The 17,221-nt window shown below is 41.6% G+C and overlaps 1 long non-coding RNA gene across 1 annotated transcript in view; it reads left to right on the top strand.

The window, feature by feature from the left end:
* LOC125625498 (uncharacterized) overlaps positions 1 to 6,232 on the top strand; it is a 75,656-nt gene extending 69,424 nt beyond the window's left edge. The window contains exons 3-4 of the long non-coding RNA XR_007353572.2: positions 4,664 to 4,752; positions 5,965 to 6,232. This is a non-coding gene — a long non-coding RNA (uncharacterized LOC125625498). The remainder of the gene's footprint in view (positions 1 to 4,663; positions 4,753 to 5,964) is intronic.
* The last annotated feature ends 10,989 nt before the right edge of the window (positions 6,233 to 17,221 follow it).

Below are 17,221 nucleotides of genomic sequence, written 5' to 3'. Positions count from 1 at the left end.
ACCTGGGAAACTTGTACCAGAACTGGGCTATTTAGGGTATTGTTTTTAACTGCCTCTTTCTGGTCACAGGCATACAGCACTGTTGCAAAATATGCAGTCTTGGCTGTCTAAACCAGATTCTTACTAGACAAAAGGAAAAAGGAGAGAGAGATAGGAAAGAGAAAAACTAAGGTTGGAAAGGAAAAGGACTCATGTCTCCTACAATGGAGGTGGAGTAGAAAGCCCACCATGATGCCAGCTGGGGATGCCCACTCTCCTTATACTGGGTGTACTCCCACAAGGCCTTCCCAAGAATCACATCCTTTCTCAGCCAAAGCAACATAAAGGAGTAATAGTATAATTAAGAATTTGGATCATAAAGTCGTGCTGCTGTGCTCGCTGTTTAGACCCAAAAGAATCAAGACTTGCCAAGATTTACATGCTTCCTCATATCTTCCATTATTGTAGAGGATGGAGGAAGAGAGAGCTTAAATTAAATGTTTTTTATCATCACTTGATGGTCCACCTGGTGGCCCCACAGGTGTAAATAGGAGCCTGGAGTTCATGAGACTGGGGAAGAAACACTACACTAAATAATGATGAAGCACTGTGGAGATTTTCAGTGCTCTCAAAATCTTCTATCCACTTCCACTTGTGGGTGGACCAGAGGTTGTGGATTGGCTTGCAATATGACCTTCTTCAGTGCAATGGCATTGCTTAATGACCTCCATAGAAACCATTTTATATTGCCCAACAAACATATGTGCGATATTTCTGTGATTTATTCCTGAATATTTCTATATTTCTGAGTTTATGTACCAAAACATGTACTTGAATTTGGGCAGAGGTTGAGTGTGTAGCCTTGTGAAATTCTACCCACCAATTAACCTGAGGCAAGGAATGTTTCTGATGAGCTAAAAACTAACAGTAGATTTTACACTATTGGCATCTCCTTGGGAAGAATGAGAGAGCAGGTTTTGTGCCTGGGCTGATGAATTTTCATAACAATTTTGCATGTTTGGCAGGAATTAAGGAGATAACACATAAGTATGCTATTTTTTCCATGACTTTCTTCCCACAACCAGCCTCTTTAAATACTTTAAGCAGGGTCAGAGGGTAGACCCCTTTAAAATATTCAGAATGCTGCTTTAATCGAGGAAATAGGTTCTCACCACACACACAACTTTCTGTCCCCTATTTTCAATAATTCTTTTTACAGCCAATAATGTGATGTGGGGAACATGATAATCTACTTTAAGTAAGTGGCATTCTCACCTTGCTCTAACACAGCACAGTACACATAGACTAGATATAGTCCCCTATCTCTGGGGCTTTTGTTATTATTATCTTAAATAAAAATAAGTTTCCTAGCAGAGTTTGCTCCTAAGTTTGGATGTTTCTAGGTACTTTAGTGCACCTTATGGCTAATAGGACATACTTGATCTAGTTGCCAGCATGAGCCAGCAAAATCTGTTCTGTATCTTGGTACAAGATCTTGGAAAATAACATCTTGTTACATCTTCCTATACTTTTCCCTGCTTCCTGTCCTGGCAAAATTATCATAGAAGTTTACTCACCCAGGCACAAAACCTATTTGGCCACTCATGGTAGTTAAACATGGGTCTTGAAATTGATGGGGTTGCATTGGTATAACTGAATAGAAAATGTCCCACAGCCTTCAGGTTTACTTCAAGTAAACAGTGATACATGCTAGGAACTATCAAAATATAAAACATGTCTTTGTCATGTGCATTCCTGTCACATGAGAACAGTCATAGCATGGAAAGGAATAAATATTTGTAACCAAATAACCATGTTAAGAGGAGGCATGGTAATGAGCACCACCATGAGGAAAAGTGGACAGATTTCAAGGGGGGGGATTAGAGATTGGGATGCATGGTAAACTATAGAGATGAGCCTGAACCAAACCCCTTGACACTCATACACTTGAGGTATTTGAAATCTAGGTCTAGATTTCACCATATTACTTTTAGTAAAACTAGCTTTAAAATGGGGATGGAAACCTTGTAATGAAAAAAAAAATCCTGGTTTTGGATTTGAAATTTTGAAATGGTCAATGTAAAGCTTTTAAAAATTGATGGACTCAGAATGGTCAAAACCCTGGAAAAATTTAGTTGAACGTTTGGCCTCCCCCTCCCTTTGAATTATGATATGCCAAAAAAAATTGACCAGCCCTACTTTTTAGTACATCTTCCTCTGTGAAATTGTTTTCTCTTATAAATTTCCTCTTCAGTGACCTTGTGTGTATGTATATATTGCACTTCCAAACACTTTGTGGGGCTAAATTATGCCATTAATTGCCAGAGCTAAACCTGGAAGATGGAGAAAACACTGGAGCCAGGCATACACTGGTTACCAGATCTATCCTGCTGGTGCAGAACAGAGTGGCTAGGAACAGTTCAGGATTGCTTGAACATAATAACTATGTGAGGCTCCTCGCAAATGCAGTAATGTGTTCCTCTCGCCAGCATGTGTACTCTTCCCCACTCTTTATGTGCTAGCTAAGGTTGTGAGCCCCTTTCCCTTCAGACTGTGGACCAATGGCAGGCACAAGAGTCTTCCAATTACCATTCTTGTGTTCTCGGTAGGTATCCTGTCCTACTGCAGTGCAGGTACAGTATAGGAAGTCAGTGAGAAGTGCCTCTTTACCACAAAGGGCAGGATTTGGCTTATATAGTTTATATCCAGATTGGAACATGTAAAGAGTGAAGTTCAGTATATGAACATTTCTAGTTTTTATAAAAAATTGAAAATTGTTGCACATTTAAAGAAACAGTTGCCCTAGAAAGGTAGTAAATACAAAGTGCATTCTATTGCATGTTTATCACAAAAATGAGGAATGCCAATTGGCATAGACTCCTACTAAATTTAGTCTACTCTTCTGCCAGGGGATCTATCCTTTGTGTACTAGGACCCATCTTCAAATTGTATTTAAACAGTTAATTTGGGGTCTGATATAATGTTAAAATTCCTATTGACTTCAACAGGGATAGCATCTGGTCCCTATTCCACATCCAAAATTATTGACATCCACATATAAGACTATGACTTGTCAAGTCTTCTGTTTCTCTCTGCACATCCATTTAGGAAGATAAGATTTGCCATACTGGCATAGTGGTTCAGACCCATGCTCTGTCTTCAACAGTGGCCAGTGCCAGAGTTCAAACAGGAAGGTACAAGATACCAATAGTAGGTAAATGTGTGTAATTGTTCACCATGAAGGTCTCAGCATAATCCCAATGAGCTATAGATTGATTTAAACCCTGAAGCATGAGATTTTTATCCCTTCCACAATGTGTTGTTTGCATTTAGAGTTGTAATTCTGGATATTCTTATAATCCATATAAACATCCATTCTGTTTCAGAATCTTACTAGGTATTGGCCTCAGTGACATCCTGTGGCAATGAGTTCCACAGTCTAATTAGGCACCAAGGGGGGGAAAGTATTTCCTTTAATCGGTTTTGAATGTACCACTCTTTAATTTCTGGTTTCAGAGTTGCAGCCGTGTTAGTCTGTATCCGCAAAAAGAAAAGGAGTACTTGTGGCACCTTAGAGACTAACAAATCTATTTGAGTATAAGCTTTTGTGAGCTAAAGCTTATGCTCAAATAAATTTGTTAGTCTCTGAGGTGCCACAAGTACTCCTTTTCTTTAATTTCGCTAACTGTCCCCTTTTTTCTTGTTTTATGAGAAAGGGAGAACAGAAGCTCCTGACTTACCTTCACTAAACCATTACTTTTATATACATATCACCTTTTTAAAAAAACTGTTTTAAACATTTTTGAAATACAATCATTTTGAAAACCTTAATTAAAACTTTGAAAAATATACAAAACCTCCAAATGATCATTTATAATTGTTTCAGCACTAACAGTGTACCTGGAGAGCAGGAGCTCCTCTAATCGCAGATCTAATTCCAACTTCTTCAGGTCTCAAATGCTTTCTATAGAGCTAACTTGGGACTTTAGACATAGCCCTATTCCAGGGATGTTGCATAACCTGCACTTTCCCAGCAATAGCCTTGGGAGGCATTGTGACTCAGACACACCCTCTGGGGTCATAATCCCTACTCTGCTTCCTCATTGCTCTGGGGTGAGTGTAGTTACTGGCCACTGGCCTATACCAGCAGCAAATTGCAATGCCCTCAGCATTATCTCAACTACACTGGCCAGTGCATGTGGGGATGAGGGGAGGAGCTATACTATGCATAGGGGAATAAATGGGATGATAGCCCCTATCTACTCCTACATGCCTAGACAGGAGGTCTGTCTCAGTTTTCCATCCATAAAATAAGGATGAAATTATTTGTTTTGCTGCAGTGTCATGAGGGTTAATTTAGTGTTCATAATACCTTTTGGATACAAAGTGCTAAGTATTATTCATATGCAAAGAACTGAAAAGTGTGTGTGTATGTTTAAGTAAGAGTCACCCCTTCACTTTTGATTTGTGTTTATTTTTACATCTGGAGCAAATCAGTAAACATATTTGAGAGAGAAAACACCTGATGGGATATTGTGCTGCATGGGGAAAAAACAGTTACCTTAGGTATAAGCAGATGTTAAAGAATTAAGGATGATTTTAAATAACAGAGGGACCTTTCTGCTTAGAAATACCAATATACCTACCCATACTTTTTTTTTTTTATTGCTGTCTTCTCTTTCAGCTAACCTTTGAGTGAGAGAAACTTCTGCTGATGTCAAATGACCAGGAGGACATTAACAACTGATTTTGGTGCCTGTCGGGTGCCGTTGGGTATGTCTCCCCATTACCAAGCTGGCTTTCCTCACTACTGCCACTGACCTTGCAAACAGCTCCGACAGAGGTCGGAATGGATTCATTGATCAGCTAGGCCAAGCATATGACAGTCTGTGCCTTAATTGAATCCCAAAAGGGGGCAGACTGGGTTTTTATTACAGAGGCCAGACGATAGCACTCATTAAAAGCTCCACAGACTGTGTAGTTTACTAATTAGTTTATTATACAGACACCTTGACGATGGGCAAAGTTGTCATTTTGCCCTTTATCGCACAGGGGATGTTGTTAAAAGTTTAATCAGCTAACACTGACCAACTCAGCTTGGCAGGCTGTGGATGGTCATTACTGAGGTCACCCCTGCTGTAGCAATTCTGACAGGGTCACAGCATGCACCTCCAATAAAAAAAGCGTTACGTAAGGTAAGAGTGCACCTGAAAGGGAACCAGGAAAAGAGATTTGCTCAGCAGGGAGTAGAAAACAGATGGACTGTTAGGACAAGTGAATCCTGTTACAGTTTCTCTTTACCTACATTGTTTAACATATGCTTTTTGGAAATATGGGGAGCACTGAGCTATTTCTTTGATATGTTCATTAGACCTCAAGATAGCCTGAACCAACTGGAGTATTGTCAGACACTGAATACTGCAGAGTAGGAGGAAGCAGGGGTGATTTTGCTACTCCAGCAATACTTAACCACCCAAATGATGGGAGGGTTCATCTGCAATGTTTGTGGGAATTTGCAGTAGAAAAACACCGGAAGAGAGCATTGTAAGCTTGCCTCTCAAGCTACTCCAGTTCTCTCCTTCTCTCCCCCACGTTACAGGCAGTTCCCCTAATGTTTTACGAATGTCTTCAGTTGTGGCAATAAGTTATAATTTTGGGAAGTATTTTTTTTTAATCAAGAGGTTGCTATTAATTATTTGTGTTACCACAGCACTTGTAAGTCCCAGCAGAGTGCAAAGACACCTTGTGTTAGGTTCTGTATAAATGTATTGTAAGAGGCAGCCCCTCTCCCAAAGAGCAGACAGTGTGAATAGACAAGATGGACAGAGTGACAGGGGAAAAAGAGGGGAAGTGACGTGCCCACAGTCACCCAGCAGGTCAGTGGTAGGGCTGGGAATAGAGCCCAGTTCTCTTGACCTGCAGTTCACTGCTCTAGCCACTAAACTACTCTCTCTCTCTCTCTCTCTCTCTTTTCTCACAAAACAGGGAAATCTCCAGGTAAAATCCCATCCAAATTCCTGAGCAGCAACTTGAAAGAAACAAAGTACAGACAACCTCAATGGGGAAACTGTCTGAGTTTATCTCCAAGCCCCAGGGTTTACAGGGATAGGATACTTTTATTATTATTTATATTGTTGTATCACCTAGATGTCCTAACTAAGATCAGGATCCAATTATACAACTACTAGAACTCATGGTGTACAAATACACAGTAAGAATCTAGTTCCTGCTCCAGTTTGGAGATGCAGACCATTCTACAGAAACACCCAGTCAACGTGGAAGTGTTTAATAAAGTTGGTTAGTTTTTTACCTTAGTAACAGGTCTTCGTATATTAATTCATGGTTCGAAGTGATCTAGGACACAACAAGCTGAATATAACTGTAGCCTGGCATTGCCAGCAAAGCACTGTCTGTATTCTCTGTCTGTACACTAGCTTAGGGGCTCTCATTTCATATATCATTCACAACTCGAGGCAATAGTTCCACAACATCAGTACATATTCTTAATACAAAGAGAAAAAAGAAAAAGAATTGCTATGCCGTGTATGTTTCTCTTTGGGAGCTAGATAAATGTGTAAGCTGCACTATCTTAGACGCCCCTCTGAATTTAGTCCTTTGGGTCTGTACATATACAGTGGATGGAATTCGAGTCCTGCGTGGGACTTTTTTTTTTTTTTTTTTTTAAATCCAGCTCCTGTCCCGCCCTGCAATATCCACTCCCACCCGATCCCACATTGTTTCTTTCATTTTTATCCTACTCCCACCCACAAAAACCTTTGGTCCCACAAATCCTGCAAGACAGATTCCCCCATGCTACAAAAATAAAATAAAATAAAATAAAAATGGTCGGTTAAAATATTATATATATATATATATATATATATATATATATAAATGGAATTCAGACACAAATTTTACCACTAAAAGAATAAAACGAATCTTGCTTAAACCATGTAAAAAATATTTTAACTCCCGTTATAATAGCTATCAAATCTCTTTCTATCCCTTTCTTAAATTTAAGTATTAAAACCCTTATTTAAAAAAAAAAGAAACTTGCTTTACATTGCTGACATTCTATTTATGACAAATTGACTAAATCTTCATGTTTTCCCGCAAATTACCACAGTCTGTTTCTTTGCCCACCAAGTTCTGCCCGCAACAAAGTACATTTTACTGGCTCCTGCTATTATGGCAGTGGGTCCGCCGGGACCTGCAAGATCCCAGAACCCTTGTAGGACTCTAGATGGAATACTGGCACAATTGAAGTGAATGGGAATTTTGGCACAACTGTTTAGGACAGGAATAGAGGAAGAATATCGGGCCAGACCCTCAGCTTGTACTAATCAGTGTAGCTCCATGACTTTAATTTCCACCATCTGAGAATCTGATCCAAGCATTTGAAACTGCAGAGTGAATTTAGACAGGAAGGATGTGTTACACACACAGGAATCTGGCCAGGGCACGTCGGAACACCTGGGCTAACAACGGGGTCTTGCATTACTAATATTAAATCAGCTCACACCGTCCTTTATTATCCTCCTTCTATGCATAGGGAAACTGAGGCACCAAGTGATGTAGCTTACCCAGAGTCACAGTAAATTGGTGGCAGAGCAGGGAGAGAACTTAGGAGTCCTGACTTCCATTCCTGCAATTTAGATGTCACTGTTACAGTATCTGCAGTGCTACAAAACAAACCGACAATAGGATCCAAGCACCACAAGACTAACACAAAATGGAAATACCAGTCACTGAAATGAAAGTCAGGGTTAGGGTTAACCTCCACCCCACAAATCCTAGCCCCAAGAAATAAGACAAATGACTCACTGTGAACAAAGCATGCCCTAGAAACTCTCTATACAGTAGCCACTGTTTCAGACAAATACCCCCACTCCCTGATAGAGTCAAATGCCGTAATATGATGACTATCACATTGTGTGGTATTTTCATAATGCCATCCCCAAGCCAAATACCATAGCAAGTAATCTTCCTCCTATTCAAGTAAGTTGAGATGCTCCCATGGACTGCAGTGGTGTACGATCCCAATCCTTCGCTGCAACCAAGGAGCACGTAGTGCAGTTCAAAGGGCATGAGGGAGGGGGTGGATGATGAGATCCATTCTGGTCATAGTTTTAACAGTTGAAGATAATAACAATATACTGCCGTATAGGGAGTACCCACCACTCTGAGATCTAGATCCCAGATCCTGCCCAGGCACAAAGAGAAAATTTGGGCTTCAATCCCACAAGAGTTCCATGTGGATGGACCCATTGTCTCCATACTGCAGAATCAGGGCTTTGGTTGCTGCCCACAGAAACCAGAAAAGATTGAGCATTTCATTAACTGGTCATTCCTAATCAGCCCAGCAATAGGTCTACAAATGAATAAACAACTTAAGTGAAGCTCTGTTGTAAAAATGAAAGCAATTGGGTACCACTCTGAATACTGGCAGACATCAGAGTTCCCTTTTAACTCTGGAGTCATTCAACTGTTGTTGGAGTGTTACATAAAAGCTTTTAATTTACTGAGTACCTTTTTGTGAGTCGAGGGGATTGTTTGTGACTAATGAAGAGCAGAGAACATTTTAATAGTAGAGACAACTGGCTTTGATATTGATATTGTCTCTAAAAAAAGTCTGTTTTGAAGTCTTTGAGATTAGGAAGCACCCTTTGTATTTTATCCCACCATGTTAATAAAATTGCCTTGGCTACATAATGCTCTCTGCAAAACAGAAGTAATTTTCCCCCTCTTCCCCCCCACCCCCAACTTAGTTTCCTGCGCTATCCTTTGGATTTTTTTTAAACACTAGTCATTATTCTGTACATCAACATTTATAAATTTTCATTAAGTAGCTTTCAGGAATAATCTTCAAATGAAAACCCAAGTGCAATGTTTAGTTTCTTTTAAGACACTTTTCAGAGGAACAGCCGTGTTAGTCTGTATTCGCAAAAAGAAAAGGAGTACTTGTGGCACCTTAGAGACTAACCAATTTATTTGAGCATGAGCTTTCGTGAGCCACAGCTCACTTCATCAGATGTGTACCGTGGAAACTGCAGCAGACTTTATATACACACAGAGAATATGAAACAATACCTCCTCCCACCCCACTGTCCTGCTGGTAATAGCTTATCTAAAGTGATCAACAGGTGGGCCATTTCCAGCACAAATCCAGGTTTTCTCACCCTCCACCCCCCCACACAAATTCACTCTCCTGCTGGTGCTAGCCCATCCAAAGTGACAACTCTTTACATAATCAAGTCGGGCTATTTCCTGCATAGATCCAGGTTTTCTCACTTCTCCCCCACCCCCATACACACACAAACTCACTCTCCTGCTGGTAATAGCTCATCTAAACTGACCACTCTCCAAGTTTAAATCCAAGTTAAACCAGAATATCTGGGGGGGGGGTAGGAAAAAACAAGAGGAAACAGGCTACCTTGCATAATGACTTAGCCACTCCCAGTCTCTATTTAAGCCTAAATTAATAGTATCCAATTTGCAAATGAATTCCAATTCAGCAGTTTCTCGCTGGAGTCTGGATTTGAAGTTTTTTTGTTTTAAGATAGCGACCTTCATGTCTGTGATTGCGTGACCAGAGAGATTGAAGTGTTCTCCGACTGGTTTATGAATGTTATAATTCTTGACATCTGATTTGTGTCCATTTATTCTTTTACGTAGAGACTGTCCAGTTTGACCAATGTACATGGCAGAGGGGCATTGCTGGCACATGATGGCATATATCACATTGGTGGATGTGCAGGTGAACGAGCCTCTGATAGTGTGGCTGATGTTATTAGGCCCTGTGATGGTGTCACTGAGCATATTCACATCTTTATATTTGTCTGCAGTTTTGCATTTCACAGACATCTCCTAGTTTTTTGGGTTATGTGTCTGGACTCCTCCCATATTTCTAAAATCCTTGGGGTCTATTAAAGCATCAAAAAGACAGATGGCCCAGTAAAGATATTTTCAGGGCTAAATACCTTCTGATATCACAACCTAGACTAGGTGATCTGGTTAAAATTTGCAGGGATCTGCCCCTATGGCTCATTTTGCAGAATCTGAGCCTAAAGAAGTATGCACCCACTGTTTCAAAGGGCTAAGGGGCACTGTGTTAATGGAGTGGTATTTTCAGATAATAAGCTATAAAACTGAGGTCATCCTAGCCACTTGTCGTTATTAATGATCCCATTACAATCTTCCAGAATAAGGGTAGAGATCCCAGTATCCCAGCCAAATTCCAATTTAGGTAATTACATTGTAAATTCTCCCTAAATTGTACCTCCTTAAATTCTCTCTGCAGTCCCAGTTGGATTGTATTCCTTTCCTTTTCCCGCAATCAATTGATGCATAGTGTTTCAAGTCTTTAACTATCTGCCATGTTCCTCTTCAGAGATGGTTGCATTTCTGTGGGGTGAAAGCTGAGTGATAATGAAAAAATCAGAAAATGCTCATTTGACTAACTTGAAACATTATGCAGGAATATATACATTTTGTCAACATTTTCAATGAAAAATTATCAAAATAGGTTCAAAACATTGTGTTTTGACATGACATGGTAGTCAAAATATTTTCACTTTTTATAATGTTATAAATGAATGATAAATTATAGTATAATAACAAAAAGTTGAGTTGATACAGTTTAAACAAAATGCTTTTGACCTTAGGCAAACTACATGGTTTCAACCTTATCAAAATGAAATGATTCAATAAGATCAAAACAAAATGTCATTTCAGTTTTTCTGAAACAAAATTTTTCAATTTCTTTCCATGGGAAATTTTGAAATTTCATCTTTTTGTTCCAATTCAGGATGAAAATAAAAATTAAGTTCTGGAATTTTCCATAGAATGGGAGTTCCAGGCTCTGACCATCTCTAGTGTGTATAGCTATTCCTATACTGTAGTCATTTGTGTAACCCATCTGTCAGATTGATCATGGCAACAAAAAGGGTTGGGTGCAATACACATAGTATTTTTCTTGGCAAACACCAAATCAGTTCAACCCCTCACCCCCCAAAACCTGAGAAAACTAAATACATCATCTCTGAGTCATCTTAACAAACAGAACATTCCCACTTGCAGGAACTCCAAGACTCTGCACAAGACAAATTTTCATTAGGGGAAAGGGAACATAGCCAAACTTGGGAAAACACAGCAACAGAACATATGTGCAAATGAAAAGTAAAATACTCTCCCCCTTCCTATAACTTTGGCAGTAGTCCATCTAACTCTCTTCCCCCCTGCTGGCGAGAACATCCCATAGATTATGATCCCTTAGCCATGCCTCCTCAGCTATCCACCAAATCCCATTGATGGTTTGGACAAGCAGTAGTTTTTCAGGTCAGTCTCCAGGGAGCTGCTTGCCTAGTCCCACCTGGAGGTACCACAATCTAACCCATTTTATTGATTCAGCTTTATTAAGGCACTAGCTAGGCAAGGCCTGTCCAGAGTCCTTTCAGCTCTACTGCTGTCTTCTGTATCATATCTCACTGCCTTTCACAACAAAGTTCTCATGGAAGGAGAGCCAAGAGCCCTTAGAATCTTGAGCAGAGTCCTGACTACTTAGAAACAAACTCTTTGCCATTCTTCCCCCCAGAATCCAAACCCATGTACATTTATGGTGACTTCCCAAGTGTCACTCAATGAATTGTGGGTAGGTAGGCTATGCAAACTAAGCTTAATATGGTTGGGTTTTTTCCTTTTAACCAATAGACAGGGTAGAGAACTCTTGCATTTTTGGAGCTGCTGGCCATAAGTCTTACATTTGAAAGCAGCTTTGGCTGGTTGGGTTTGAAATGTTTCATATAAACATGAGATGGTATTATATCATCTATTTAAGTTGATGTGGAGGTAGGTACAGTTGAGAAGAGGTTCACCTCTGTTTTGTTCTTAAATTCTATGTTACTGCATTTGATTATTTCTCAGAAAATCTATTACCAAAGTGAAAGGTCAAAGTGAAAACTACCTCTGTGAACAGAGGCCTGGTCTACACTAAAAAGTTATATGGCATAACTACATCAGTCAGAAGTATGAACAAACTACACCCCTGCCCGACATAGCTATGCCAACGTCCACACCAGTGTAGAACACTTGTGCTGAGCTAACGTCACTGCTCGGAGAGGTGGTGGTCTGTAGTGTAAACATACCCAGAGTAAGACTGGTGCTTTAATTCCTCAGAAGTGGATCATCCATTAGGATAGAGTGGGTGCAATTCACATGAATAATGATTGAAATGAGAAAAGTATTTCTAGTAATTAGTGAAAGCAATATAAAAGAGAGGGTGTAAATTATGCCCTGATTTAGGCCTCAGTTCAGCAAAGTACTTAAGCACATGCATATCTTTAAGCACGGGTCATCCCTTTGTCCTCAATGGGACATATCGCATGCTTAAAGTTAAGCCATGCTTAAGTACCTTGCTGAATTGAGGCCATAGCATATCACAGTTAATGAAACAATTTAATACAACAGAAACAATATTTTTAGGGCTGTCAATTAATTGCTGTTAATGCTGCGATTAACTGAAAGCAAAATTAATGTGTTAATCGCATTCCTGTGGGTGAGATGGGAGGCATCCACAGCAGGGGGCTGAAGCCTCAGACAGCAGCTCTGTGAGTGGCGGAGAGCTGAAGCAGCCCTAGCCCACAGCTCTGGAACTGGCAGAGGGGCTGGAGAAGCCCCAGTCTGCAGCTTCCTGGGCTGCAGGGGTGGGGGCTAGAGGCAGAGGTGGATTAGGATTTTGGGGGTCCCTGGGCCAGAGCAAGTGGGGGGCCTCTCCCTGCCCCTTCCACCTGCAGTCCCCCCTTGACCCCTATGGCACTCCTGCTAGGGAGCAGAGTTGGGATGTGAGGGCTTGCCCCACTCCACCCACCCAGCACTCCTGCAAGGGAGTGGAGTCGGGGTACGGGGGCTTCCCCCCTCCCCAGCAGGAGCACCGGGTGGGTGGAGCAGGTCAGAGCGTGGGGGTGGCCATTTTTCTGGAGCCCCCCAATTGGCCAGGGCCCCTGGGCACGCGCCCCGTTGGCCCAGTGGCTAATCTGCCACTGGCTGGAGGAGCCCCAGCCCACAGCTTCCTGGGTTGTAGGAGGACTGGAGCAACTCCAGACCACAGATGCTTGAGCAGCGGGTGGGGGAGCTGGAGCCTGCGCCCCAAGCCCCACACCCCTAGAGGGGCTGAAGCCCTGAGCCCTGAGCGGGGCTGAAGCCCTCACCCCGAGGGAGGCTGAAGCCCTGAGTGGAGCGGAATCCCAGATCCCCCAGTCCTGACCCTATATTTGAAAATATAGGACCCCCCCAACATTTAAATAAATGGTATTCTAATATTGTTTAACAGTGCAATTAAACCTGTGATTAATTGCAATTAATTTTTTAATCGCTTGAGATCCCTAAATATTTTGTTTAATTTCTTTCTAACCTCCATGATATAAGCACATCAGCCCTCTCTCCACTAGGAAAAATAATTCACCATCAGTGCAGCTTTTTCCTATTGGTAACGCCAATGGGGGCTTTATCATAGACAGGGATCAGGCCACACACCATGTAACCCTATGGTATGTTACTTTAAGTCACAAAAGTCAGCCTTGCTCTTGGAACCGTTTCCAAGGTGTAGATAGCATGGATGACAGGCTCATCCGGAACGTGAACAGTGAACAAACAAAGGCTGCAGTCCTGCACTGTGCACAGTCTTGCACCCTTCTGGAACCAAATGGGCTTCTGTTCAGATACAGGGGCCATCTGTGTGGCACTCAGTGAGGGATACAGGAGAGCGAACTGCCTTCCTATCCCCCTGAGGTGATGCTTTCAATGGCACATTTTTCTGATTCCTCTCACTAAACCTAAATTCAGTTACTTTTTTTGGTAATTATACTCACAACATCAGGTTTTTTATACCCCTGCATTTTAGAAAGCTCTTGGGCTAATTTTAAATATATATAATTTTGAAGAAAGAGAAGTAAAACTGGGATGCTAAGTTTCAGCCTGAAGCAAATATTTATGGCCAAGTTTTTCAACTAAACATTTATAGAATGAAAATGCTGACTCACCTTTCTGTCATGTTGTTGCTATAATACAAATAACCAAGGAAAGTTATAAGGGGCCACAAAGGCCCTGTGATCTGTAGAAGCTAGTGTGTCCATGGAGAATGATGCAGTTCCACAGCACCACAAAGTGTAAGGAAGAAAGGAACTTGGATGAGGATTCATTCACATGAAAAAACCTTTTATGGGAGTTTCTATAATGCTTCATCTTGAACAAGTATGTGGAGACTAACGCTGGATGACTGTATAATAAGGCTCACTGGCTCTCTGATAGAAACTTTCATAAAGGAAAAAGTTACTGATGAAAGTAGACGGGGGGTTTTGTGTGTGCGTGTTTTGTGTGCAACTTGAGGTTTCATCTGGTTGTCAGTGCCTATAGAATGAGGGACAGCAGGGGAGCAGGCCTCCAACCTGAACTCCCTGTGCTCTCTTCCTGAAAGTGAAGGAAGAGCATCAAAGAGAATGAGAGTGACAGACTATCTAACTGAAAGGTATTGTATATTTTTGCTTTAGGTCACAGCCATGGCTGGCATCACAGAGCAAAATCTTTCTAATTTAACATTTATGAACTCCTTATTTCCAGGGTTCAGTTGTGGAAGGTTTGGAAACTTGGGGTGATAGTACAGGGTAACATAGTCATTCTTAGTCTTTGCTTTTGGCCAGTCTAAAACTTCCCTGTTATGGCTGAATGCTGAATGTTCTTTTATTACAGCTCCTATTTTTCTTTTAGCTAGGGCTGGGTGAATAATGGATTTTTGGTTCATCTGCAGTTCCAATAAATTTAAAAAAAAAGTTTTGGGTCAACCCAAAACCAAATATTTTGGTGAATCAAATTTAAAAAAAAATGTTTTGAGTCAAACAAAAGTTTTATTCAACCCAAGACGAAATATTGTGTTTAGATATTGAGTGGTCGATTTAAAAAAAAAAAAAAAAAAAAGACAACCCTCACATAAATTTGAAGAAAAAAGCCCTCCAGCTTTGCGGATACCAATTTATAACCACAGATCTCCACATCCACAGATATAAATTTGTTTCCGCTGTGACAGGGTCAGGCCAGATGGCTACAGGAGAGTGATAGAAGGCAGATATATTAGCCCCAGGTTAAGTAGGTCCCTTTTCCCTGGGTAAGATAACAGGGAAGGTTCCAGAACAATCAGGAACTTTCTGGAAACAATTAAGGCAAACAGGCCGATTAGAACACCTGCAGCCAATCAAGAAGCTGCTAGAATCAATTAAGACAGGCTAATCAGGGCACCTGGGTTTAAAATGGAGCTCACTTCAATTTGTGGTGTGTGTGCGAGGAGCTGGGAGCAAGAGGTGAAAGAAGCTGAGAGTGAGCAGGCGTACTACTGGAAGACTGAGAAATACAAGCATTATCAGACATCAGGAGGAAGGTCCTGTGATGAGAATAAAGAAGGTGTTGGGAGGAGGCCATGGGGAAGTAGCCCAGGGAATTGTAGCTGTCACGCAGCTGTTACAGGAGCCACTGTAGACAGCTGCAATCCACAGGGCCCTGGGCTGGAACCCAGAGTAGAGGGAAGGCCCGGGTTCCCCCCATCCCCCCAACTCCCTACTTGATACCGGAGGAGTTGACCTGGACTGTGGGTTCCACCAGAGGGGAAGGTCTCTGGCTTGTTCCCCGATCCACTAGGTGGATCAGCAGAGACTGCGGAGATTGTACTTCTTCCTTTTCCCCATGGTGGCAAGTGATGAGGCTAACTGAGTGAACGGCAGATTTGAGCCACGAAAGTGGCCAAACTGAGGGCTGCCGTGAACCTCTGAGGCAAGCAAATCCACCAATAAGTGCAGGACCCACCAAGGCAGAGGAGGAACTTTGTCACAGCTGCACAGGGCTCTACTTCAGTGCATCAGAGTAGCAAAAGCATATATGGCATTGCTTGCTGCTCCCTGGGAGGAGAAGGGTCTGCTACAACTGTAAGCACTCCAAAATACTAAACTAACAGCAGCGAGGTGAAATGGCAGGCTACGCTGGAAAAAATGGAAGCCTTTGACAGTGTCATGGAGGGCTGGCCCACATATATAGGCTTTTGGAGCAAATAAGATTCCGCCAGAAAAATATGCAGCAGCATCACTGAGTATGATGGGAGGAAAAACATACAGTTTAGTTCGCTGTCTGATTGCCAGAGAGAAGCCAGCAAGCAAAACCTGTAAAGAGAGAGTGCAAATTGTTCAAGAGCACTTGGCACCCAAGCCCCTGATTATAGCAGAAAGGTTCAGGTTTCATAAGAGGAATCAACCTGAAGGTGAATCTATTTCCTGCTTTGCGACAGAGTTAAAAAGACTAGCAGAACACTGTGCTTTTAAGAATAGCTTAATGAGGCCCTAAGAGACAGATTTGTGTGTTGACTGCATAATGAAAGCATAGAGAAGAGGCTCTTCACTGAGGCAAATTTTACCTTTAAACGCGCAGTAGAAATTGGAGTAGTGATGGGGACTGCAGCAAGGCATGCAATAGAATTGCAAACCAGAGCTAAAACAGAAGTAGGACTGCATAAAGTATCTGTGACCCAAGGCAAGACAGAACCATGTTATCGGTGCAAGAAAGGATTCCATGCATTTTCTGATTGCTGATTTAAAGATGCATATTGCAGAGGCTTTAATAAAAAAAGAGCATATCCAAGCAGTTTGTCATACTAAGAGAAATAAGGAAGTGGCCAAATCAGGGTATAGAAAAAGGAATATGAACATACGTTTTGTAGACTGAGGCAGTAGTGACACAGACTGGAAGAGTGGAGTAGTCAGCCTGGATATGTGAAGTGTCAGCAATCTGGTTGACACTCTGGGTGGTGGGGAAAGCACTCAAAAAAAATGGAATTGGACACAGGCTCTGCAGCATCTGTTATCTCACGCTGAGAATATGAGACACTCTGGGAGTGAGGAAGATGTGATGTTACTAAAAACATATATGGGAGAAAACATCCTATCAACTGGAGCCATGCGAGTGAGTGTGGAGTATAACAATAAACACTGTTTGTTAGATTTATATGTCACTGAATACGGGGGAGCGGCACTGTGGGGCCATAAATGATTATATAAGGTTCCTCTGGATTGGAAATCTATAAAGATGTTTGTGGTGTTTAGATGCTGCTTGTAATTATTAGAACTGGGAGCACTGGCTGTTGGGAGTCTGAAAGGACAGAAAACAGGAAAGGCGGGGGAAGTTGAGGAGGCAGAGTGAGAGCTACCGAGGG

This window comes from Caretta caretta, chromosome 1 (assembly GCF_965140235.1).
Source record: "Caretta caretta isolate rCarCar2 chromosome 1, rCarCar1.hap1, whole genome shotgun sequence".
In the NCBI taxonomy this organism is placed as follows: domain Eukaryota; kingdom Metazoa; phylum Chordata; order Testudines; family Cheloniidae; genus Caretta; species Caretta caretta.
This window is presented reverse-complemented; position numbering and strand designations above follow the sequence as displayed.